Consider the following 18773-nt stretch of genomic DNA (forward strand, 5'->3'; position numbering starts at 1 on the left):
GTAACCAGACCTCAACGAGGGGGAGGGCAGAGCTCAAGGTGGGGGGCACATTTTTGCCCATCTTCCCTGCTTCCACCACCGCTGTTTCTGCCCCCCTGCCACCACCGCTGCTGCTTCTGACCCCCCCCTGCCGTCGCTGCAAAAGTACCTAGGTTGGCGGGGGTCCCCAACCCCCGCCAGCTGAAGCATTGGTCTGTCCCACGCTGGTCTCGTATTACCTCTCCTGTTTTCGTGAGCATGCAGGGCGCCACTGAAAACAGGAGAGGCAAAATGAAACAGCATGGGACAGACAAACGCTTCAGCTAGTGGGGGGTTTGGGACCCCCGCCAACCAAACCGGGGGCCCCAGAGCCAATTTGGAGGGCCCAGGCCCCCATAGCCCCCTGTAGCAATGCCACTGTTCCACATCCTCCCAACAGTGAAAGGCAGCAGCTTAGGGGCTGTGTGCTGCGTGTGTACTCCCTGGCTATGCTCAGCTTCTGGAAAAATGCTTAAAAACTTTTAAAAACACCCCTTTCCTTCTGGCCCCAGCTGAAGCAGTTTTGCTTCAGAACAGTTTGAAAAAAGCTACCCACTGTTTTCATGCATGCAGCTGTTCTGAGCATGTGCAGAGCAGCCAAGCTTAGTGATTGGCTGCTCTGTGCAAGTGGAGCTTACCGATTGGTTTCCTCCCTACTGAGCTGCTTGCTATTTTTGCGAGCAGCTCATTTGCATGTGATTTACTTTGGGAATTGCTCGCTATTTTCAACTCAGTAATTTTTACCAAGGATCTCAATGAAGACAGATGTTTCCGGGGATTTTCATGCATCTGCCCTGAGAGCTGAAGTGGGAATTAAACCTGGCTCTCTTGGTTCATAGTCCACTGCATTAACCACTAGGCTCTTCCTTTGACCTCCTTACTGCTTTGTTCAAAATGGCCATAATACCTGCAGCTAACAGAGCCTGGTTTTCCTTTCCTGTTTCCCTTTCAGGAAACATGACCCTTTAAGGAGGGGTCATGCCTTAATCCCTCCATTGCCCAGTGGTCAGCTGCTCAATTAGAGCAATTTTTTTGTAACTTGTATGTGACTGAAACAGGTCTAGATAAAAACATCCTTCTTTTTAGACATGGATGTTTCTTCCCATTCAAAAAAATCCCTGTTGGTTGTCCTACTTTTTGCCCCTACCTAGTCCCACCCAAAACTTGCCCAAAGCATGCTTCCTTGCTATTTGGACAAACTGCATCATGAAATGTCCAAATTCTGACTTTCCAAAATAAGGATTTGGATGTTTTTCACAGATGGATGTTTTTTTTAAGGCATTTTAAGATGTCCATCTGCTTTGAAAATGAGCACCATAGTATCTAACGAGAATAATGCTGCAAGTCAGTATTACCTCTCAAAAGGTGTGTCTTATATTAGCCCTGTGAGGTCCACTCCCTGTGAGGTCCACTCCAGACTGGCAAGGGGGTTACACATATATTCCTCATTTTACATATGTATGGGGAAAAAAATTCCTGTTGAGTTTTATACCTGCTTAGAGGCATGCACAGGTTTTTCAAATATACTCATTTTAGCCAGCACTTTACACAAAGGATTACGGGAGTCATTCTTTAATCCCATGTTATTTCCACCTCCAAAATGAAACCAATTTAAAACTGTGACCTCACCGCTTAATTGGCAGCGCTCACATGCTAATGCAAACACAAAGGAGGTCAGCAAATGAACTGCACTGAAAAAAAAATAAATAAAAGTTTCCTAAACAAATAAAACCAAAAAATAACTTAAAAGCAGATTCAGGCACAGGCAGCTCCTTGTGACTCTGGGCAAGTCACTTAACCCTCCATTGCCCCATGTAAGCCGCATTGAGCCTGCCATGAGTGGGAAAGCGCAGGGTACAAATGTAACAAAAAAAATAAAATAAACCTAACACAGCCATGTTTTGCCCCTACGGGCTACATTGGGGGTAAAAGACAACAAAACAACTGTAAACAAATAAAAATACATAATTAAATAGTAAATGAGACACTGATGATAAATGACAAACTAGAAAATAACAATAAGATGTTTTCAGAAAAATGAAAATGAAACAAAAAGTATTTCTGAAAAAAAATCAAACTAGAGTTCAATAGGAAGGGCTAGAATTGTGACATCAGTGAAGTGAGAGCTTAAATTGTGCAGTATGTGGTTTGGGCATGGCTGGTGTTCAGTGGGAGGCGCTAGCATTGTGACATCACAGGTATGAGCTTAAACTGTACAGTATGTGGTACGTCTGGAATTAAGTGGGAGGGGCTAGCATTGTGACATCGGTGAGGTATGAGCTTAAACCAAGGAGATTTTAATAAGACAGGAGTCGGCATGACATCAAAAGGCTGAAGCCATCTCCCCTGCTCCACTGCCATATTGGTACTACCAAAACAAAGTATGAGCTGCTGTATCTATGTTGTTGCTGTTCATTGTTATTTTCTCTCAGTTATAATTAGAAACATGCTGTCTTGTGCAGCAGACTGTTGTACACAGAGGAAGTATCACAATGAGTAGTAATTTTTTTCTAAATCGTAATCAGTGTGTCATTTGAAGAGGCTGGTTATAAGGACCCCCTAGCATGTGTTGTATTGGTGCTGAGAATTATTTCACCTAGTAAACAGTCACCAAAACAGATATTATGTTATGAGAATCAAGTGCTTAACATTCAGAGTTTTTATTTTTAACTACAATGTTTTTTTTAAATCTTAATTAGGTTGAAACCTAGGAGCATTTAAAATCTTTTTTTCATGTGCAAAGATCAAAAGAGAAAGATGGTATGTGGGAACATGCTCCTATTATTTTGTGGAATGCAGTGTTATATTATTAAAAATGCACTTGATATTATTTATTACTGTACTATGTAAAAGAGAGGTATTGAATAATGAGGGAAGCCCTACTTTCTTGTAAAAGTCCAGTCAGTCTAAATGTGCCACTTCTGTTGTATATATTTATTTGTACTTAACGGCTCTTTGGATGTAAATGCAAACAGCACACTATTAGCTGCCAAGCTCATGCAAAGTTAATTATTTTCAGTGGAAAATAAATCTGTTGGCTGCTTGCTATGTGAATATTCCATCACTGTTTCATTATTGCTACCAGGTATTACATACTATGGGCACTTTCTTAAAACTTTGATAGCTTTAATTTGCTTATCCAGACCATATATGCACATGGTATTGCTTTTTAAACCCAAAGGTGAAACCTAAGGGTGGTTGAACAATTAGGTAAAAACTGTGTTGTTTCTGACTTTATTTGTTTTGGACTGCTTTGGTTCATACTGATCTGTACATCTGCTGTCTGGAATTTTGGAAGATGGAAAAGAGGAAATAAAAAATAAATTTTGGGTGTACTCTGTTGAAGTTGTTGCTTACTTTTGCAATGTGTGTATGGATAATATTTGAATAACTGTCTATACTTATGGCTATGATTTCTGAACATGTGGCATCATTAAAGGACAGACTTTTAAATGCCCGGTTGGGTATATATACTGATCTCTACATTGTTAAATGTTTCAGACATACGTATTGACTTTCTCCAGAAAGGAGATGTAAGAGTTTTCAGTTTTAGCACAGTATATAAGTCATCACAAGAACAAAATATCAGAAAACCAATGGACTGCATTATAGCCCATTTAGTTATGTTTCAATACATGAGAGATCTGTATGAAACCAAATATTTATTTTGATTATTTTCACTTATAAAACCACTTGTCCCTGACACATGCTCAAAACAGAAAAATCCATTTGTGTATCTAAATGTAAACCTCTACAAAAGAGATGACGTGAAGATGTGATTCCATGTGCCCCAGTGAAGGAGAGTTTCATTTTACTTCCATTTAATTTCAGTAGATTCCTTCTTAATAACACCAGGCTTCCCAAGGCAGATTTCAACAACAGTTAAGATGAACCCATCAGGAACAGGATATCCTCACTGCGATTTGGCCTATAAATTACTGCATTATATAGAACAGTGTAGAAAAATGAGCACAAGATATAGAGGGTTTATTACTGCTGTTTCTATCATCTACAATAATTTTTAATGCTGTTTTAGTGATTTTTTTAATTTTATTTCATGATATATATGTACATATGAGAAGCTTCCAAATAAATAAAAAAGCTATCAAATTAAAAAAACACAACATAGGCAGTCATAAGCGTTTGCTATTGTTTTTATAAAGAAATATCTTTATTGTCATCATAAGCAAAAATAATAACATGTAATGCAACACTGAAATCCACACTACAGCTTTGCAATTAACAAAGCAAGCTCTGGAGCACTGACAAATACATTTTGAATATAACCCTCCCCCCCTTCACAGATTTATTTATTTATTACACTTGTACCCCGCGCTTTCCCACACATAGCAGGTTCAATGCGGCTTACATAGTAAATAGAATTACAAAGTTTTGTAAGGAGAAATATTACAGATTACTACTCTACCTATGAAAAGTTATTCCGTTATTATACTTCCACTTTGCACATCTGTGCTGGGAAAAAGGATCCTTGGGGAGAAATTTAGATAGTATGTTTCTAGACATTTAAACTAGAGGGTGGGGGTGACAAAAGGAAACAGGGGATTTCGGAAAGTCGCCCCCAGGATCAACATGATGGCAGAGGGAAAAGTCATGTAAATATTTTAAAAAACCACCCAAACTCACTAAGCACATGGAAAGCTATGTGCACAAATGCTCGTAGTCTAAGTAAAAAGGTTCAAGACTTGCAAGCCCTGATGTTTGAAGAAAACTTGGATATTGTTGCCATTACGGAGACGTGGTTCAACGATTCTCATAAATGGGATGTGACCGTAGCGGGCTATAAACTTTTTAGGAAGGATAGAGAGGGCCGAAGAGGTGGAGGAGTGGGCTCTGTATGTGAGAGAGAATATCAGAGCGGCTGAAATGCGGGGAACCTGGGGAAAAGAAGAAGCTTTATGGATCGTCCTGGAAAGAGAAGACGGAACCTGTATCCACACGGGAGTTATCTACAGACCGCCTGCGCAAACGGAGAAGTTAAGACAAGGATCTGATAGACGATATTCAAACTCCCCAAACCCTCTCCAACTCCCCTTACATTCCCCCCCCCCCCCATCCCGATCCCCTCCTAACAGAGAGAATGCAAAACTTAGGAGGTTTAATAAAACAATATAATCCTCACAAGTTTGCCAAGGAGGTTTAATGACAGCATATGATATGGGTAGGTCCAGAGTTCAGTGAGAGGGGCTAGCATTGTGACATTGGTGGGGTATAAACAGCCTTGAGCAGCTGTAAGACTTACAATTTTATGTACTACTTTATAGGCAAAAAAAAAAGGAATTAATTTAGATACATTTTCTACACAAATGGGCTGATTTTTCCTACTTCCCTAATATGTTTTCTTACAAAATTTGGTGCAAATCCTTGGAAGGAGATTTTCAAACAATCTGGGTGATCAATGGAGGTACAAACAACTCAAACAGGTGCTTTCATGCGTTATGAATCACACTAATAATAATCAAGCTTATGTAATAATTTTAGTAAAAATAGGATGCTGAAGTTATCCCGTATGGTGGAACTGTTGACATCCTGCGGTGATTTCAGATGAATGGCATTCACAGAAGCTAAGAAGTGCAGGAAGTGATCCATCAACAGCGATTTGGTTGTACAGTGGTTTTTAAATCAAAGTCATCCAGCCTCATCCCTTTGCCCTAGAAAATCCTGTTTCTTGTCATCAGTGCTATTTTAGATGTATCTTGGTGTTTAAACTTTGGATGGAAGCTCCCTCACGGCTCCCATTTCCTTGATTTCAAATCATGATCCGACGATAGAACCTAGGTTGACATGTTGCTGTTTGTAACACTTCACCATGATCTAACATTATCAGCCCTTGGTCTTTGCCAAGTTCAGTTCAACTCTCCTGGTTTTTAATCTGATTTGTGCAACAGAAGAGAGGAGACAGGCTGGAGTTCCTGTAAGGATTAAAACACACATATTCATTAATTCTTTTTTGGCAGGAAAAACCACATCTGCAAACAGAGTTTTGTACACTAATACTTTGTTTTCTCTGTGTGATTCACTACCTTGCTAAGATGAAGAATATAAAAGCATAAGGGGGACGTCAATAAATGAGGTGAATTTTAATTGTTTTGATGCTATACTTAAGTTCACTGGGGTATATTTTCACTGATCTGGTTAAGAACATAAGTATAGTGTGAAGCGTACGAGGACATGGAGTGGGAAATGGCCAGGGAAGGGGAGAAAAGGGCTCCTTCGGAGTGGCCTGAGTCCGCCCGTAGGGGTGGTCGCCGTAGATTCCTGTCCCCAAGGATCCAGCATGTTAGGGAAAGCAGTTGGTCACCTTCCTCAGAGGAAATAGTGAGAGCCAAAGACTACAATTCCCAGCAGCCCCTGAGGGAGACACCAAGTAGAGCCAGGGACTACAATTCCCAACAGCCCCTGAGGGAGACACAGAGTAGAGCAAGTAAAAATTATTCACACTACCAGTCCCAGAGGGCTAAGGGGAAGGAGGAGACTCTCAGCAAGTTCAATCAGGGGAATGAAGAGCAGCTGGGAGGGGGCAGGGTAGAAGAATCCATGGATTGGCAATCAGGGGATGGTGGGGAGAAAGAGAGAGAGGAGAACCTGGAAGAGGAACCCATAGATATCTCAGCTCTTGCCAAAGCAAAAGGTAGAGAGTTAAGAGGGCAGATGGCAGCCTGGTTCTCTGGCTTGATGCAGGAAGGCAAAAGTTGGCTGCATCAGAGGTGGGATTAAGGAAGGAATGTTTCAACCCGGGTCAAGTGGAAGGTTGTCAGGAGTTGGTGCTGATAGTGAAACGGTGGGACCCTTATATTCTCCTGGACCGGTAATAGGTGGACAGGGGGAAAAAGGTTGAAGCGGAAAAGTGAACTGTCTAAATTGGGTTTTGTGCTGTGATAAAAGTGAACTGTTTAAATTGGGGCTTGTGCTGCAACACTGACTCTCTCCCTAATCAGGAAAGTTGAAGGAACCTGAGAGAAAAGGAGAGAAAAGGGGGGAGAAGGGAATGCACAGAGACTCTCCTTCCCTTCCATAGCAAAGGCGTATCTGGACCGGCGGGAGGGGCGGGCCAGAGCCAGAGTGAGGGGGCACATTTTAGCCCCCCCAGAGCTGCGGACCCCCCCCCCCCCCGCCGCCAACTTTGACCCCCCCCCCCCCTGCCGATGACCCTCTCCACCCCACCTCCTTCAGCTTCCTTCAGTTTCAAATTCTGAGTCTGTCGTCCTGCACGTTGTACATGCAGGACGTCAGACTCAGAACAGGAAGCTTTGCTGCAATGGAAGAGAGGACCTCGGCTGGCGGGGGTTGGGGTCCCCCGCCAGCAAAGATAGGCGACAGCGGGTTGGCGGCGGGAGGGGGGTGGAGAGGGTCATCGGCAGGGGGGTCCAGGGCCAAATCTACGGGGCCCAGGCCCCCGTGGCCCCATGCAGATACGCCCCTGTTCCGTAGGAAAGGAGAAGGAGCTGAGTGGGGGAAGTGGTGGTGGAATCCGGGACGCACTGGGGGGCCACACCCACCTAGGAGTCTTAGTCCCAAGCAGGGGACTGCTAAGGGGGAAACCTCCAGACTGTAAAAGTGAAAAGGTGAACTTTTTCTAATTCTGCTATATCTTTTATGAGATATGGCAACCAGAAATGAATGCACTACTCAAGGTGAGGTTGCACCATGGAGCAACACAGAGGCATTATAATATTCACAGACTTATTTACCATCCCTTTCCTAATAATTCCTAGCATCCTGTTTGTTTTTTGGCTGCTGCCACTGCACACTGGGCAGAAGATTTCAGTGTATTTTTGTACAATGATACCTAGATCTTTTTCTTGAGTGGTGGCCCCCAAGGCGGACTCTAGCATCAGGTAACGATGATGTGGATTATTCTTTCCAATGTGCATCACCTTGCATTTGTCCACATTAAATTTCATCTGCCATTTGGTTGCCCAGTCTTCCTGCAATATTTCACAATCTGCACGTGTTTTAACAACCTTGATTAGTTTTGTACCATCTGCAAATTTAATCATCTCACTCGTCATTCTGATTTCCAGATCATTTATAAATATGTTAAATAGCACCGGTTCCAGTACCGATCCCTGCGGCACTCCACTGTTCACCCTCCTCCATTGAGAGAACTGACCATTTAACTCTACCTTCTGTTTTCTGTCCAGTAACCAATTCCTAATCCACACCAGAACCTTACACCCTATCCCTTGACGCTTTAGTTTTCTCAGGAATCTCTCATGGGGAACTTTATCAAAAGCTTTCTGAAAATCTACACACACTATCAGACTTATTTTCGAAAGAGAAGGGTGCCCATCTTTGGACACAAATCGGGAGGTGGGCGTCCTTCCCCCAGGGTTGCCCAAATTGGCATAATCGAAAGCCACTCTGATGGTAAATCATTTGACCATTGTGCGGCCACTTGTGCAAAGTCCACCTCTGTAGTATCCTTCAAATATCTATAGTGGAAAGTTAAAGGGACCTTTTGTTGAGAGTCCAGAGCAGTGGTGTAGGAAGGGGGGACGGGGGGGGGGGGGCGGTCCGCCCCGGGTGCATGCCGCTGGGGGGTGTCGGCTCCACGCTGGTGCACTGCCCCGGAACAGGTTACTTCCTGTTCCGGGACAGAGAGAGCAGTGAACCAGCGCAGAGCCGACACACCCCAGCAACGTGCAGTCGGGGCGGATCGGCCCTCCCGCCCGTCCCTCGCCGCAGGTATGCGCTCCGGGGGGGGTATGCGCTCCAGTGAGAGGAGGGTGCGCCGTGCTGCACCCGGGGGGGGGGGTGCGCAGCGGCGACCCGCCCCGGGTGTCAGCTCCCCTCGCTACGGCTCTGGTCCAGAGTATACGCTTCCTGAAGGGTTTCTTGCACATCTTCCGTCAGGTCCACCCAAGAGAGAGATTGAATATAATGGTGTAATTGTCTGTATGCAAAATAATCAGTGGCTGATACTGCAAACTCCCTCTGCAAATCAACAAATGGCTTTATTTTCCCCTCCTCAGTTAACATATGTAGAAGATACTTAATCCCCTTACGCTCCCATACAGAAAATATACTGGATCACATCCCTGGCGGAAATGCCGGATTATTACAAATTGAGGGATCCTTTTACTAAGCCACGAAAGGCTCTACGTGTGCCCAACGTGCACCAAAATGGAGTTACCACACTTTCGTATTTTGTTTTTCCAAATATGAGTCTGGCTGTGGTATTCTGGGTTGTTTGGAGTTTCTTAATAGTCTGTTCTTTGCAGCCAGCATACAGTGTGTTACAATAGTCCAGATGGCTTATTACCATTGACTGTACTAGGGTACGGAAAATGTTTCTCGGGCGGAGGGGCTTGGGTGTTGCGCCGAGAGGGGGGGCACTGAGAGCTGAATGGTAGGCAGGGGGAGGAGTAGGGAAACACACTCCACGTGTTTCCCAACTCCTCCCCCTGCCTGGCTCGCAGCTTTGCAGGGCAGGGGCTTGGGTGTTGCGCCGAGGGGGGGGGGCACTGACAGCTGTTTCCCAGGCAGGGGGAGGAGTACTCCTCCCCTTGCCTTGGAATCAGCTGTCAGTGACATCACTGACGTCAGTGCATTCTAAACTGCCTAGCAGACCACCTCCGAGGGAGCCACGGTCCTAGGCACATTAGAACGTTGGAGGTGAGAATTATTATATAGGACAATGTGCGTTAATTTTAGACACACCCCCATTATGCCCATGACCGTCCCATTTCTGTACCCCCTTTTTCAGACTGCATGTAAATTTTAGACGTGGATCCCATGCCTAAATTGACATGCATAAATGCCATTTAAATCTAATTAGTGTCAATAATTGCTTGTTAAAAAGCCAGTTATTGGCGCTAATTAGCTCATTATCCAATTAAATTGCATGTGCAAATTGACTGCATGCCCAAATTTACATGCGCAACCTTTGGTGATTCTTATAATCATTTCAGAACACACCTAAGCTATTACAGAATACTAGTGCAAATCTTTATTAGCATCCCAAAATGTAGGTGTGCCCACTTACGACAGGTCTACGGCGCCTTGCAACTTGTGCAACTGACAGTATTCTATAAGTTGCATGCATCACTTGTGACACGCCCATGTTCCTCTCTTGCAGTTATATGCTAAGCAACTTTGCCACATAAATTATAGAATAGTGTCTAACACTTATATGTATAAATGCCAATTATTGGGACCTCTGACACACATAATTGCTAGTATTGTATAACATGCATGCACACTTGGGGCCAGATTCAGTAAACAGCGCTCAAATTTTGGCATCAGGAAAAATCTGCGCTAAGCGCTATTCCCAAGAAGTCCCAATGGGGGGCCTTCATGTCACCCATCACCTTCATCAGGGGATTTCTACAAAAGATAAAGGGCTGATTAATATCAAAAGTTATCTTTACAGAACTTGCATGTTCCAAATTTGCACGCCAAATTTCTATGTTTTCATAGCGCTCAAAATAGCACCTGATTTCACAAGGACGTCCTTATGGGTGAAATGGAGGTCCCTGTCAGGACCTTTTTGACTCATTTATGAGATAAGTGCTCATGTTCCTAGATCCGCATTGTGATCGCTATATATAAGGAAAGTGTCCATTTCAGAGGATCCTAATTTAGTTGAGAGTTTAAATATATATATATTCTCAACTAAATTAGGATCCTCTGAAATGTCATGTATATAGTAACATAGTAACATAGTAGATGACGGCAGAAAAAGACCTGCACGGTCCATCCAGTCTGCCCAACAAGATAACTCATATGTGCCACATTTTGTGTATACCTTACCTTGATTTGTACCTGTCTTTTTCAGGGCACAGACTATGATATATATATATATATGTTTTTTGACAAATGAATGAAATTGGAGTCAAATTGGATAGCATTTACAGATTTACAGTCAGCCACTATACTATTAACTAGCCAGTAAAGCATGTTGCCATCAACTTCCGAGGTCTTTTATTCCTATTAATTAGCTAAGTGCACCTTATTTTTGTTTAGACTGTTGATCTGGAGAAGAGAACTTATGTAGTTCATGGAAATGGTGATTTTTCTGATTTCTGGGTGTCTGGGCGCATGGTCCTCCTAGGGTCACCATTGTCTCCTTTGTTATTTAATGTATATATGAGGTCACTTGGCGACTGGCTATCTTCCTTCGGTATACAAGTATTGTCTTAGGTCGATGATATTTTTTTTACTGTGTCCTGCATTAGATACTTTTGAACATACGTCTTCAATGCTAATTGAAAATATATCTATGGTTGATTTATGAGCTAGTATACATTTGTAAATTTAAAACAAATCGGAGAAAATCTTTCTTCACCCAACGCATAATTAAACTCTGGAATTCGTTGCAGGAGAACGTGGTGAAGGCGGTTAGCTTGGCAGAGTTTAAAAAGGGGTTAGACGGTTTCCTAAAGGACAAGTCCATAAACCGCCACTAAATGGACTTGGGAAAAATCCACAATTCCAGGAATAACATGTATAGAATGTTTGTACGTTTGGGAAGCTTGCCAGGTGCCCTTGGCCTGGATTGGCCGCTGTCGTGGACAGGATGCTGGGCTCGATGGACCCAGTGTGGCATTATTTATGTACTTATGTACATTTTCTGAAACTAAAGACAAAAGACCAATATAGTTTGGTTTGGGAATTTTGGAGCAATAACTCAGAAATCTTTACAGTTAGTTACTGGAGAAATTTTACAGATTACAAATAATTCCAAGGTTTTGGGTGTAATACTGGATTCAAGAATATCCTTTGATGATAATATTACAGCTCTTGTAAAAAATTAATTTTTGTTTGCGTCAATTGAGAGCAATTCGGTCTAGCTTGAGCATGGAAAGTTTTAGGAGTTTAGCCCAGGCTATTCTCTTACCATATTTAAATTACTGTAACTCCCTATATCGGCAGGGGGGGGGGGGGGGGGGGGGTTACATTGAAGCTTTTACAAAGATTACAGTTCCTTCAGAAAACAGCTGCTAGACTGACTTTTAGAGTTAATAAATTTGAGAGTGTCTCCTCTTTTTAAAAAGTTGCACTGGTTGCCGATTCATTCACGTATCAAATTTAAATTAGCTTACATGGTTTTTAAAAATTTAACAGGCCAAAATTCAGTCTGTCTAGATATTTATCTATGTTGTCTATACGGCAAGACTTTTGCTCTAAGTATTCTAATATCTTACTGTTCCCAAATTTTCAGGGAGTTAGGTTAAAAAGTTATTTGAGTAATCCGTTCCAGTTTCTAGCTGTAAAACTGTGGAATGAAATTCCGTATCAGATTAGATCTATCTCTTCTTATTTTTTATTTAGAAAACAGTTGATGACTTTTTAATTTTCAGATGTAGAATTTATTTAATTTAGTCTATTCTATTCCGATGCGTTATCTTGTAATTCCATCTGTTTGAGATTTCTTCTTATTGCAATCCGCAATGAATCCAGTGGCGATGTAGTGGAATATAAGCTATGTATAGAATAAAATAGTATGGAATCCAGTCCAAAATTTGTCAACTTCCATCAAGAAAAGATTTGCGAAGGTCGGAATTTTCTGTCCATTTTTTTCTGCTAATTTTCAGCACCTCTTTTTCCAAAATCCCTAGCAGGACCTGCTGTTTGTAGGAGGGAAAAGAAATGATTATATTATTCCCCTAGTTTTCATTTTTTGAAAGGGTAACAACCAGTGCATTTTTTTCTAGCAAAAAGGTGCCGGTACTCAAATGCCAGGCCACCCTTCAGGGGTGGGGTGATCACTGAGGGACCCACCCCACAATAGCCAGACCCCCTGCAACCAGTCACAGAATCTATGACAAGGCAGAACTGGTGTGTAGAGCCTGAGCTCTTTCATTAAAACTTGGGGACCTTGGGTCAATTGTAGCAGACAATAGAAAAGGTGCCTGTACTCAGTACCCCCAAGTACCCCCTCAAAAAAAGCCCTGGTTCATCTTAACTATTTGATTGATAAAGTACTTTACAAAAAAACAGGAACAAGTCCAATGAATGTTCGAAGGAGTAAAACCAAACAATATAATTGCTTAACCAAAATTCAAGTAAATAATATGAGCTGCCATGTTTCCTGTAGGGTAGGCAACCTCAACAGGGCACCCTTTGACTCTGTATCTCTGTCTTGCCCCTCCTGCTGGAGATATGAGTGTACTCTGAGATGCTGGGAACCTGGGGGGATAATGAATAGGGTAGGGGTTGGCAGCTGAGCCTGTTTACCAAGATTTCCTCTAATTAACGCCACCAGGGAGCGAGACCCTGAGCAGTACAGCTGCCAGAATTGTCCCTTTTCACGGAACTATGTAAACTGGGGGTCTGTTTCATGAACTTTCAGTCTGAAATCTTTCTGACCCCAGATGCAGCGTGTCGAGGTCTGCTTTATGCCAAACCTGTCTGAGCTCCGGAGGACCAAGAAAAGTGAAGCCGTGCTAAGATTCTAGTCTCTGGTGTATCGTTGTTCAAGTCCCCACTCCCACACTATTTCTCTTGTTGGGGGACTGGGAGAACATTTGTTTTATTCATTATGAAGATACATTGAATCCCCAGCAGAGTGAAACTGAGGTGCAGAATATTTTATTGCTTGTGTGTTTTCCAACTTCCACTCCAGCTACAACAGACAAGTGCATATGTTAGCTTTTTAAAGATTAATATTGAAGTTGCTCCTTCGTTCCTCTGCTGCGTCGGGCACTGGTGAACTCAGGCCACTCCTGTAATCAGCGTGTGAAAGCACCTGTGCCTCTTGCTCATAATCTACAATTACTAACAAATCAGGAAAACATAAATTTCAATACAATCTACAAAGAAATCTTTATTAGCAAATACAAATCAGTATACAATGATTAATATTCTTTACACATCACAACACATCTAAAATAGCATATTAAACACCATTCATACTCCACTCATACTACACACCAAAATTGAAATCCAAGTTCTGAAACCTAGGAACGACCATCAGTAGGGAAACCAAATAGACCATTGGATCCTCACGTGGAATTCCTCCTGCAATTATATCTTCAATATAATATGGCGGCATTAAACAACCTCCAGCCACCGTATTTCAGTTCTTATTACTCCACGGACAAGAGTTCAAGTCTCAACAGATTAGAGTTCGATGGTCAGTCCCTTCTGGTTTTCATTTCATTTCCATAGTCCACATCAAATGCCATATCAATATTATAATCAATTTCAATATAATCTACAATTGACATTCAGGGGCCCTTTTACTAAGGTGCGCTGAAAAATGGCTTGCGGTAGTGTAGGCGCGGGTTTTGGGCGCATGCCAATCCCATTTTTCAGCGCGCCTGTGAAAAAGGTCTCTTTTTTTTGCTGAAAATGGCGCGCTTCCATTTTGGGTCTGCAACCTTACCACCAGCCATCAACCTAGCGGTAATGAATCCGGGCGATAATGATCTACGTGTGTCAAATGCCACTTGGCATACGTCCATTATGCGCGTCCAAAAATAAAAAATATTTTTCCGATGCGCGTATTGGGCGCGCGCCAAAACTGAAATTACCGCAAGAACCACGCGATAATTGGGTGGCGACTCCATTTTGGCATGCATTGGGCTTGTGTAGACGCTGATGCGGCTTACTAAAAGGGCCCCTCAGGCAGGATCTGACTTTTCTGTACATCTTTACCCCTATCAGAAAAATATGTCTTTGGCCGTTTTCAAGTCCAAACTTAAAGCCCACCTCTTTACCACTGCTTTTGACTCCTAAACTCTACTCACTTGCCCTGTCCTTTTTATCCTCACCTCTTTATTCCCTTACCCTTAATTGTTCTGTCTGTTTACCTGTCTTATCTAGATTGTAAGCTCTTTGAGCAGGGACTGTCTTGTTTGTGTATGGTGTACAGCGCTGTTTATGCCTTGTAGCGCTATAGAAATGATAAGTAGTAGTAATGTAGAAGCCTGCCCTTGCAGATCAGCAACGCGCATTGCTGATCTGCAAGGGCAGGCTTCTAGATGGAGTGTTGCTAGTGGAGGAGTAGCCTAGTGGTTAGTGCAGTGGAACATGGGATGTTGTTACTATTTGAGATTCTGGAATGTTGCTATTACTTGAGATTCTACATGGAATGTTGCTACTATTGGAGATTCTGTTGCTATTATTTCAGATTCTACACGGAATGCTGCTATTCCACTAGCAACATTCCATTTTTAGATTGTGAGCTCTTTGAGCAGGGACTGTCTTGTTTGTGTATGGTGTACAGCGCTGCGTATGCCTTGTAGCGCTATAGAAATGATAAATAGTAGTAGTAGTACATGATTCTTTTACAAAAAAACAGGTGCAGCAGGAGAACAGCAGTAGTGGACACGCAGGGTGGTTTTTCTTCTGGGGTTGCTCTTCCTGCTAATGATGACAAACTTAGCTTCAACTGCAAGTGATACAAGGGTCCAGAAGAACAGGTGAAGTTCAAACATGACTTCAATAGTAATAGTAGGGAGATGAGAAAAGGTTCTTTCTCCTAGAGATTCTTGCTACCAAGAGCATCCTAAACCAGAATTACGACCTGTGCAACATGCTCACTAGCGTTCCTGACCTGCTCACTACATCGCAGTGAAGCAGGGGAAGCAATGGATGGAGCGCAATTTTAATGTCCCGCCTCCAGTGCTGTGCTGGATCTGTCTCGCAAGATCCATGTGTTACGTTTTTAAGAATTTGGGGAACCGGTTGTTAAAGTAGGTCCGTCCTCTGTGGCTACTTTAACAACCAGCTCCTAAAATTTGGACTTGGGCCCCCTCCTGAATTCCCTTTTATTTTGCTGGTGTGGATGCCGAGCCCTGCCAGCCACATAGACTGCCGCCACTCTCTGCTGCTTGTTTCTGGCTCTAAGTAAGCATGCCGAAAGCTCAGAGCCTGAGCGGGAAGTCCCAGCATGCTGCTCAAAGCCGGAAGTGGCAGAGGTCCATTTATTATGACTAGTGGAGTTCCACGTCCCTGCCAGCAAAGATAAGGCTAGTGCACCTGTACAGGGGAGGGGGGAGGGAGAGAGCGAGAGGAATGAGTTGCCTCTCCCCCCCCCCCCCCCCCCAAATTTCAGGGCTGGCTATGCCTGGAGAGAGAGCCTGTTAAAAATTTACCTTCTCACCACTGCCCGCCTTCCTTTTGTCCTGTGCAGCTGCAGCAACCACACATAGCTCACTGCAACCATACATCAACCCACCTCTCATCAAGAATATCTTTGGAGCAATTTATGACTTAAGTGACAGGTCTCATAGCAGAGAATCCCGCTAGGCATGAGCTGGAACCACCAACCTGTGATGGCAAGCCAAGGGAGGGCCATGTTCTTGACATCAAAATACCAATCATATTAACAGGAGGAGAGGCCTAGTGATGCTGCAAAGCTTCCTTATTTACTTTATGTATGTAATTTTTGGCATGTGGTTTTGTACTGATTTTATGTATGTTTTATTGTAATCTGCTTAGTTTTTAGGCAGATTATAATTTAAATTTAAACAAGGTCTCTTCCCTGAGGAACATGGCAACATCCTACTCACCCCAATACCAAAAGACACCAAGAAAAAAAAACGAACAATCTCGCCAACTACCGCCCACTAGTAGTCAAACTGATGGAGAGCTTGGTGACCAAACAGCTTACTGACTAGATGGACAATTTCTCAATACTACATGAATCACAATCAGGTTTCTACCCCCTCCATAGTACTGAAACTGTACTAGTCACTCTCCTGGCCAAATTCAAGCATGAAATAGCTAAAGGTAAAAACATACTTCTCCTCCAATTCGACTTGTCGAGCGCATTCGACATGGTAAACCACAATATACTACTACGACTCCTAGACCACTTCGGGATTGGTGGAAATATACTTAGCTGGATCAAGGGTTTTCTAACCACCAGAACATACCAAGTAAAATCAAATTCAAACATATCACCACCATGGAAAGCAGACTGCGGAGTACCTCAAGGATCACCATTATCACCAATACTCTTCAACATAATGATGATCCCACTGGCCAAGTCCTTATCCAATCAAGGCCTCAACCTGTTCATCTATGCAGACGATGTCACAATTTACATCCCCTTCAGACACGATCTATCAACAATGAAATCAAGTTCGGTCTGAACACCATGGACTCATGGGCAAATTCATTTCAACTGAAATTGAACACTGAAAAAACACACTGCCTCATCCTCTCATCCCAACACAATAAGTACAAACCCTCAACCATAAACACCCCAGACCACACCCTCTCTATGTCAGATAGCCTAAAAATACTCAGCATTACAATCAACCGCAATCTTACACTTGAGAGACAAGTAAACTCCACTACAAAGAAAATGTTCCACTCAATGTGGAAACTCAAACGCATAAAACCTTTCTTCCCGAGGGAAATATTTTGTAACCTAATACAATCAATGGTACTAAGCCATGCAGACTACTGCAATAGAATCTATGCGGGATGCAAAGAACAACTCACAAAGAAACTCCAGACCGCCCAAAACACAGCAGCCAGGCTGATATTCGGTAAAACACGATTCGAAAGTGCCAAACCCCTCCGAGAAAAACTGCATTGGCTCCCAATCAAAGAACGTATTTCCTTCAAAATCTGCACCCTGGTCCACAAGATTATCTACGGCGAAGTCCCAGGATACATGACAGACCTCATAGATCTACCAACCAGAAACAGAACCGGATCATCATGAACATACCTAAACCTCCACTACCCAAACTGCAAAGGTCTCAAATACAAAGCAACCTACGCATCCAGCTTCTCCTATATAAGCACACAACTATGGAACGCACTGCCAAAAGCTGTGAAAACAATCTACGACCATCTAAACTTCAGGAAATCACTAAAAACCAACCTGTTCAAAAAGGCATACCCTACCGACCCAACATAAATGCCTAAACTCTGCAACACAGCAAAACCAAAAATCATATTGGGCACCACATAACCTTCCCTATCTTTGACCCCTATTGGGCCTGAAACAGACGTACCTTATTCGACCACAACATCAGTTTGTATTTGTTCCACTACCGGACTTGGTGGACGCTTTTACGGTACTATGTAAGCTTAGCTGAAATTGGGTGGCGGGGTGAAGAGGGGTTGGTGGTTGAGAGGCTAGGATAGGGGAGGGCAGACTTATACGGGGTCTGTGCCGGAGCCGGTGATGGGAGGCGGGATTGGTGGTTGGGAGGCGGGAAATACTGCTGGACAGACTTATACGGTCTGTGCCCTGAAAAAGACAGGTACAAATCAAGGTAAGGTATACACATATGAGTTTATCGTGGGCAGACTAGATGGACCGTGCAGGTCTTTTTCTGCCGTCATCTACTATGTTACATTGAGCCTGCAAATAGGTGGGAAAATATGGGATACAAATGTAATAAATAAAATAAAATAAAAATAAATAGGAGAATCTTGGTGCCTAGATTCCACTATCAATCTAGCACTCAGGATGGAGCATCTAGGCGCCTAAATTGTGACATCATCCCAGTTACAGAATTGTCCCCTTTACGCGCAGAAATAGTTATTTCTAAAATTGTACTCAAGCTTAGCCTCATATGGCCTGTAAACAGATAATTTTATCTGACCTGAGTAGAGGTGTTCCCAGGAGCAGAGATTGCACTTGAATGCTTATGTGTAAACTAGAGCATATATGCAAATAAAATAAACCAGAAAATGCTTAAGAAGTGTGCATGAATTTTCTGTCGGGTAAAGGAAGTATATGCTTGCTTCTTCTTTTAAACTTCTTCAGATGAATATTGAATCCCCAACATTGGCATTATTATTTTTTTTTAATAACCAGA

This window comes from Microcaecilia unicolor, chromosome 9, assembly GCF_901765095.1.
Source record: "Microcaecilia unicolor chromosome 9, aMicUni1.1, whole genome shotgun sequence".
In the NCBI taxonomy this organism is placed as follows: Eukaryota; Metazoa; Chordata; class Amphibia; order Gymnophiona; family Siphonopidae; genus Microcaecilia; species Microcaecilia unicolor.